We start from the raw sequence: 7677 nt of genomic DNA, 5'->3' as shown, positions 1-7677 counted from the left end.
AACATGGGATCAGTTGCCACATAATTAACCCGTGGCGGGGTAGATACCACTTGAGAATCAGGAACATTTAGGGCTGGCATATTATTGGTAGTTGAAACAAGACTAGGGAATGAAAGCTGGTCTACAGTCACAATATTTCCATTGTGAGGGAAAGACATCACGCGAAAGAGTGTCGATACGACAACTTTCATTGCATAAACAAAGTCTTGCCCAAGGAGTAAATTGAAATCTAAGGGACCTCGAACTACTATAAGATCAATATAGACAATTTTACCTTCCAAGGTAATAGAAAACTTAGGAAGGATCCCTAAAGGTTCACTAATGGTTCTGTTAAAAGCTTTCAGATTCTGCGTAATAGGCGCAAGCTGAGGGGAACCCAAAGCTTTCCAAGCAGTTGAGGATAAAATACTAACAGAAGCACCTTCATCTACCTGTGTGCGATGCATGTCCCTACCACCAGCCTTGAAAATGATTTGGAAAGGGATGGAGGAAGGAAGACGAGGTTCTGTCAGTCTATTCCAATCAAAGGAAAAGACCTCAGTACTTGGAGGGGGTTCTGTAGAAACAGGTGAAATGCCCCCCGGCATAGAAGAATCTGATGTAACAAAAAGAACCTGAGCGGTATGAAGTTCACTCTCTAAAGGGAAAGTGGGATCGACCGAATGTGAAATTGAATTGACCACTTGATCAACTAATGGATCATCAACCTGAGTGACATGAGTTTCACTCTCCAAAGGAAGAGTGTGATCGACTGTACTTGAAATTAGATCAATCACTCCATAAGTTGACGGTAGGTTGGGAGAAAGTTTACGGTAACCAGTTGGAAATTCTTGTTGTGGAACAGTAAGGTTTTCCAACAATTTTGAGGCTTCATCCATGTGAGGGAAAATGTGAGTTTGATGACTCCCTTTGCATAACTTACAAGGAAACCTAACTTTACCCTTTTTCCCAGGGACCTGACTATCACTGGTTGATGGATCAATGGAAAGTTGATGAGATTTTTCTGACCATACTTCCAAGACCTTTGGAATACCAGGACAATTGATAAGGAAGTGGTCACCCTTACAAAGCCTGCAAGGGTATTTGGGTTTACGATGCATGTTGGAGGTTTCCTCAACACAACTAACACTTACGGCGATGGTTGGTTGGTTGACTTCTTTCTTATCTTACTTCTTCTTCTTCTTCTTCTTCTTCTTCCCTTTCTTCTTCTTCTTAGCTACCTGGTTACTAGCGTCAAGGCTTTTACCAAGCGAAGAGGAAGAAATGGAGGAAGAAAAATTAGGCGAAGAAGGTAAAGGGTCAACAGAAGGTTGGTGATGTTGAGATGGTGAACTCTGTTGAGGTGAAGCATTCGGTTGAGGTGGAACAATTGGAGTATTTGGGGCCAACGAAGTTGAAAATAACCATATCGGTAAACCTATTGTAAATCCAGGTAATGAAAAAGTAGCCATATAAGGAGGACCAACATTTCCAAAATAAGGAAAGGTACTAGGATTCTCATTAAGAGGGGTTCCTTGGTCAGTAAATTCCGGAACACTTGCCATTATATTCAACTTCAGTGAATTTAAAACTAAAATTAATAATTCACAATTCACACCTAACAATTAAAATTCACAATTCATACCTATGGTCTCTAAAAGTAAAAACAAACAAATTAACACGCACTATCAAATCTAGGAGTCAAACCACACACAAACAGTAACTTTCCGTACCGAAAACACTAGTTGGTGATGAAATCCAACCTCGCAGAATCCAATACAGAAATGGCGGTTGGAATAGTTACCCCGACAACCTGCTTAATGAATAGACTGGCACAAGTTTCTCCACTAAATCGTCTCGAGTGAAGAGAACCCCCCAGAAAATCCAAGTGAGTCTAGTCGACGTCTGCTCCAGGTACAGTGGGATCTTCCCTCCACCGTCACCTTAGGAAAGAATCCTATAGATTATGGTCACTAAGGTTACCAACGGAAACAAATATACCTGGGGGAACAGTCTACGATCCGATACGCATGCAAGGGCAGAGTAACAAGCTCAATCCCCTTGAAGGCTCCTTGACATAATCCAAGGTTTACCAACAAGTGACCCCAAGCTCCTTGACAATGGTTAATCCGAGGTTTACCGTTTTTAATACGTGAATATCTGTTATCGTTCCCAATGAGGAAGGATTGATTCCCACACTGGTTCAGATATGATCTCGTGCTTCTCCTTTAAGAGGAGCTTTCCCAGAGCATAGATGTAACAATTGGAATTTCTCCCTACCGCAAGATCAACTACTTGTTTGTTTTACTGTCTTGGAGAGTTAACTAAAACCTATTCCAAGACACTAGCCTAAGCTAGATTGGTGGAAAGAGCCCTAAAAATGTAAAAATTACTAGATGAATTTTAATTAAGCTCTGTGTTATTTAGGCTGTTATTACTCAAAGGGGTAAATGGATACGAAACCAATGGTGTTATGACCCGACTCAAAACGGAATGCAATCAAATATGATAATGTAATCTTATCAATTCGATGAATCCTAACTAAAGTAAGGAGAGAGGTTCCATTCACTTCCAACAATGCAAAAAATTGATCACTAAGAGAAAATATAACAAATTCTCTAATGCACTAATTTCATCAAGAAAAACTAATGCAAATCAATTCCAAAACATTTTTATTTTTATTTTTGTGTGTTAAAAACAAGCATAAAAATATGTAAATTCAAATCAAAGAAAACTCATCTAAATCTACAATTGATTTTTTCAGAATGTAAACTATGCAATTGTAATCTATGCACAATTCACTTGAAAAGTATGCAAATGTAATATATGCACATTTTTCATTCATATTCTGAAAATGAGAATTCTAATTATGCAAATGTGATCTATGCAAGAGAATTCTCAAACACAAGATGATTCTAATGTAATCTAAGAACCAATCAAGTGCAAGTCAAGAAAATTGGGTGAGAGTTCCAAAGATCAAAAAATAAAAACACTCAAAGGCGATTAACACTCATACACAATTTAGCCCCCCCCCCGGCGAATGAGGGGGAAATTTTTTTGCAAAAACAAAAGCAAAAAGATGCAAAATTGTGAAAAGATTGAGACAAACCTCCAAGTAGTGACCAAAGGAAATCAAATTAAGAATTTCTCAAAAAAGAGACTCAAAACACCTAATTGATAAAAGCTTAAAACAGGAATGCCAATGGAATTAACCTAAGAAAAGCTTCTGACAGGTTATATGTAGGTCTGGGCAGTGGATAATAACTCCTAAACAAAAACTAAGCTGACTAACAGAGGAAATCTTAGGTTTTTCAAAATTTTGACAGGGTCCGCAGGCCCACAGTTAACACAGGTGCGGTACCGCTCTGTGCTAAAAGCAAAAGTGCGGATAGGTACGCACTGTGTCAAAAGGCTAGGGTGCGGTCCTGTCCCAAAGCTATGAAAAATGAAAAATAACCCTGGATCTACAAACTCTACCCAATTCCACACACAACAAGCCAAAAACAGAAACAAAAACACAGTTTCTCAGGTCAAAGTAAAAACAAGGAAAAAATAAGTCCCCAGTGGAGTCGCCATTTTTTCACGCGGAATAAGTCGATCTTGCGGACAAGATAGACCTTCCTAGAATCTAAAGAAGACCTAATGACAAGCAAACCAACCCGACACTATCTTTCTCTAAATATGCTTTAATAAACAATAGCAAACAAGTGTTTTTAGGGCCTACCTTAGGTCCAACGCAAGCTTGTGGATGCCCTCGCTTCTTTGATCCAAGTAAGCTCCTTTTCGCGAATCTGCAAACACAAACAAGGCAAACAAATTAAATAGCACCTAAAAAGCAAATTGCATAAAACATATTTAACATGAAATTCAAGGAGTCCATGAAACAAATAACATGAGATACTTGTTGAGAAAAATGAGTTTGATTGTATTAATTCAAAAGAAGAAGAACTTTACAACCTTTGCCTTGACGCTGTACAAGCTTCTCCCAGGGTCTAGCAAGAAGTCTCCTCTACTTTGACAAGTTTCACTCACTCCCCAATGAAGCCAAAAAGATGCGTGATCTCTCCTCTTAAGCTCAACTAAGAAGTCTTGATTTCACCAGCATTTACCCTCAAAAATGTTCAGCTTCTAACCTCCCTAGCAACCAGCCCAATGCCTGTATTTATAGTGTAATGGAGGGAGGTTACTAGGTCCTCCTTCAAAGGGATAAAGCCCTCCTTCAAAGGGATAGCTCCTCTCATCAAGAGATTAGCTCCTTCTCTTTTGGGATGCATGAACCACCTCACAGCGAACAATCCACGTCAAAATTCCTTCTAGAAACCTCTAGAGTTAACCCAAAGTGAGTTTTTTTAAGATAAAACTTGCGCCTTTTGACTTTCACAGGGGTCTGCACCTACACCGTTAGGGATAGAGTGGGCAGGTCCGCAGCTTTTGTACATAGAAGGTGCGGGACCGCAGGTGACCATGAGAGAAAGTGCGGAACCAGAGTTACCTTGATTTTTAATGTCTTTCTCTCATTTCCAAAGCTTGATTTGAAGAGCTGAGGTCTGAGACTTGATTAGGAGGATAGTACAAGTGATGATAGACCCATACTGACTGCAAATAATCATGATGACGATATTTTTGTGTAACAGGCCTTCCAGCATCCATGTGCTTTCTGCAATTGTCGTTACATCAGTGTTGTAGCTTTATCTCTTCTTTCCTCTATATGTGTTTTGGAGAAGAGACTTATTAATGTAGTTCAAGTGGATTGTGGTATTGTTTATGCTCTTTGAGGTTGGAGTATGGGGTCTTGGTGTAAGATGCTTATGTTTGTTGAAAGTTTACATGTTTGATTGTAGGTTAACATGTGTATGGAGTGATAACTTTTGCAGAATTTGTTTCTTTGAAGGAGAAACTAGCTATTCCATTTTAGTAGTTTATGTACTCTTCTTTTCTAGATATTGAGCATAAAGAGAAGGGGTCATGCCTTTAGAGCTGATCCAAGGAGATGTAGCCTAGGAGGGATGAACTCCTTTATTAATGACTGATGTATTACTGATCGCTGCATGCTTCCATTCAGTGTTTTGGTTTCATGTTTTAAGTTCTATTCATGAAACTAACTTAAGTGAAACACACATAAAATTCATACTTGCTAATTTGGAGTACAAATCTCAAGCACATTTTTATGTTCTGAATGGGGAATTAGCACAACATTACTAATCTGCTCCATTTCAGATCATTATGTGTAATATCCCAATGTAAAAGGTTTAACATTGTCTACAAACTAAAATAGCCTCCTAGATGACAATTACATAAATTGTAATTAAACTACATTTTTTTTATTACAAGTAGGGATCTTTCTCCCCTGGAACTAAGATACAATATGAAGTGCTAGAAAGAAATGAGAAGACATAATCAGTTGAAGAATTAATACAGATCTGGTTGTTTTTGGGTGGCAGCTCTAGTTCTAGGGTTTAACGAATCACGCGGCAGAGAGTACTAAGCATCCATGGAGACACAGGGAGGAGGGAGCTCCACTCCCTCCTACAATTATATGGTAGCAAACTGAGGAAGAGGTGGAAAAAATAACAAACCTCCACAACCCTTGGAGGTCAAGACAAAAGACACAAAAACTCAGAAGGCGGAAGGTAGCAAAACCAATGCAGATCAAGGGGCCCACGAAGAAGACTGTCGGGAGGAGAAAGAGGAAGACAAAGGTCAAGGGTTAGAGAACAGAGCTAAGATGGGGCCCTGTAAACCTAAGACCATAACTAAACCTCGGGTTATTCTGAACGATCCAACTCTGCAAGCGCATAGGGATCACATGGCTAACTATGCCATCATATGTAAATTTATGGGAATCTGGCCATCAGAGAAGGCGTTGTACACCTGGATAAAATACAATTGGAAACCAAAGGGGGAGTTAAATATTCACCTTGGATCCAAAGGTTTTTTTCACTATGGTATTTACGAAAATGGAAGACAGGGACAAATTCTTTGAAGGAGGGCCATACTTCTTTGCAGCTGCTGGACTCTATATGAGGCCATGGATGATGAACTTTCTGCCAAAACGAGAAACCTTCACTTCGGTACCAGTATGGATTCGACTATACTCCTTACCTTTAGATTACTGGATGCCAGAGTCTTTAAAAGCTATAGGCAATAAATTAGGTCATTTCTTAAAAATTTCAGAGGCAACTCTAAGGGGAAAATATACATCCTATGCCCGTATATGTGTGGAGATGGACCTATTAGGAGCCCTTCCAAATGAGGTCATTCTAGAAGTCTATGATGAGGAACTTGTTCAAGCAGTTGACTATGAACACATCTTGTTCAGATGTCACAAATGTCATGAGCATGGGCATCTATCAAGAAACTGTCCTCTCAATCGAAGGGAGGAAAATCCAAATACCAACAAAGGAGAAGATCAGACAGTTTTCACCAAAGTAGGAGGAAAAGGAAAAGGAGGAGGAAGGAAGACACAAAAGAAACCTAGTGTGAAGGATAAAACAAAAAGTTACAACAGTTTTGAGATATTAGGAGAAAAAGAAGCTGAGGGTGGGGATAAAGAGAGTACAGAGAATCAGACAGCAAGGGGGAAAGAAAAAGAGAACAACATGGAGTACACCCAGGAATAGAATGAACACATGACGGACCCTTTGAGTACCATGGAAGTAGATAAAGACCATGAAATGACTCAAAGTGAAAGTGGTACAGAGGATCAATATTTACAGGAGATCATGGAAAGGGAAAACCTAGAGCTGGAAAAGTTTCTAGAACAAGGAGGCAACTTGGGAATAAACTCCATCCCTTAAGAAGACGTGGACAAAGTCCAACAGGTATTCCTTAACGAAGCTCATAAAATAGTTGCAGGACTCAAAAGAGGACATGACAACCAGGAAAACAAAGGGACTTCCTCAATAGGATTAATAACCGGAAAACTAACAAAGAATCCAGGCAAGAGGAGGGGAAGAAAAAGATAGAAAGAATTACTACTGGAGTGTGGCAAGCTCATGATTGATTCAGGAAGGATGAAAGACCTTTCTAGTTACTCCTTTATAACCCCACCTCAATGAAAATCACAACCTGGAACATTAGAGGACTAGGGAGCATAAGAAAACACACGAATCTCGATAAAGGATTAGAGAGGAAAAACCTGACATAGTATTCATTCAGGAGACAAAATGCTCAGTGGAGAGGATCCACCAAAACCATAGCAAATGGGTAAATAGATATGAATACCTTGAAGTTAAGGCAAATAAATTTGTTGGTGGTATTCTCACTCTTTGGGATCCACAGAAATTTGGTGTGATTGATGCAGAGGCATCCAGACATCACCTTTCTCTGATTTTCCAACTGGTGGGTGACAGGAAATGTTACATGATCACCAATGTCTATGGTCCACAACCAATGGAGGACAAACTTTGACTCCTCACAACACTGGAAGATATGAAAAAGAGATACCCAGCTCTACCATGGATTCTTGGAGGTGATTTTAACATAACAAAATCACTCATGGAGAAGAAAGGAGGAACTAGAATACTTGGGAGAGACTCAATTGCCTTCGAGGACTTCATCACCAATATGAAATTGGTGGATATGGAAACAAGCAATGGAATCTTCACTTGGAAGAACAAAAGAGGGGGCCCTACCCAAGTGGCTTCAAAATTGGACAGATTCATGGTTTCAGAGGAACTTCTTCTCAGGGGAAGCAAC

This window comes from Pinus tabuliformis, chromosome 1_2 (assembly GCF_031772625.1).
Source record: "Pinus tabuliformis cultivar Carrire ecotype Pingquan chromosome 1_2, CPIR1, whole genome shotgun sequence".
NCBI lineage: Eukaryota > Viridiplantae > Streptophyta > Pinopsida > Pinales > Pinaceae > Pinus > Pinus tabuliformis.
The sequence above is the reverse complement of the archived record's forward strand: the minus strand, read 5'-3'. Positions refer to the sequence as shown.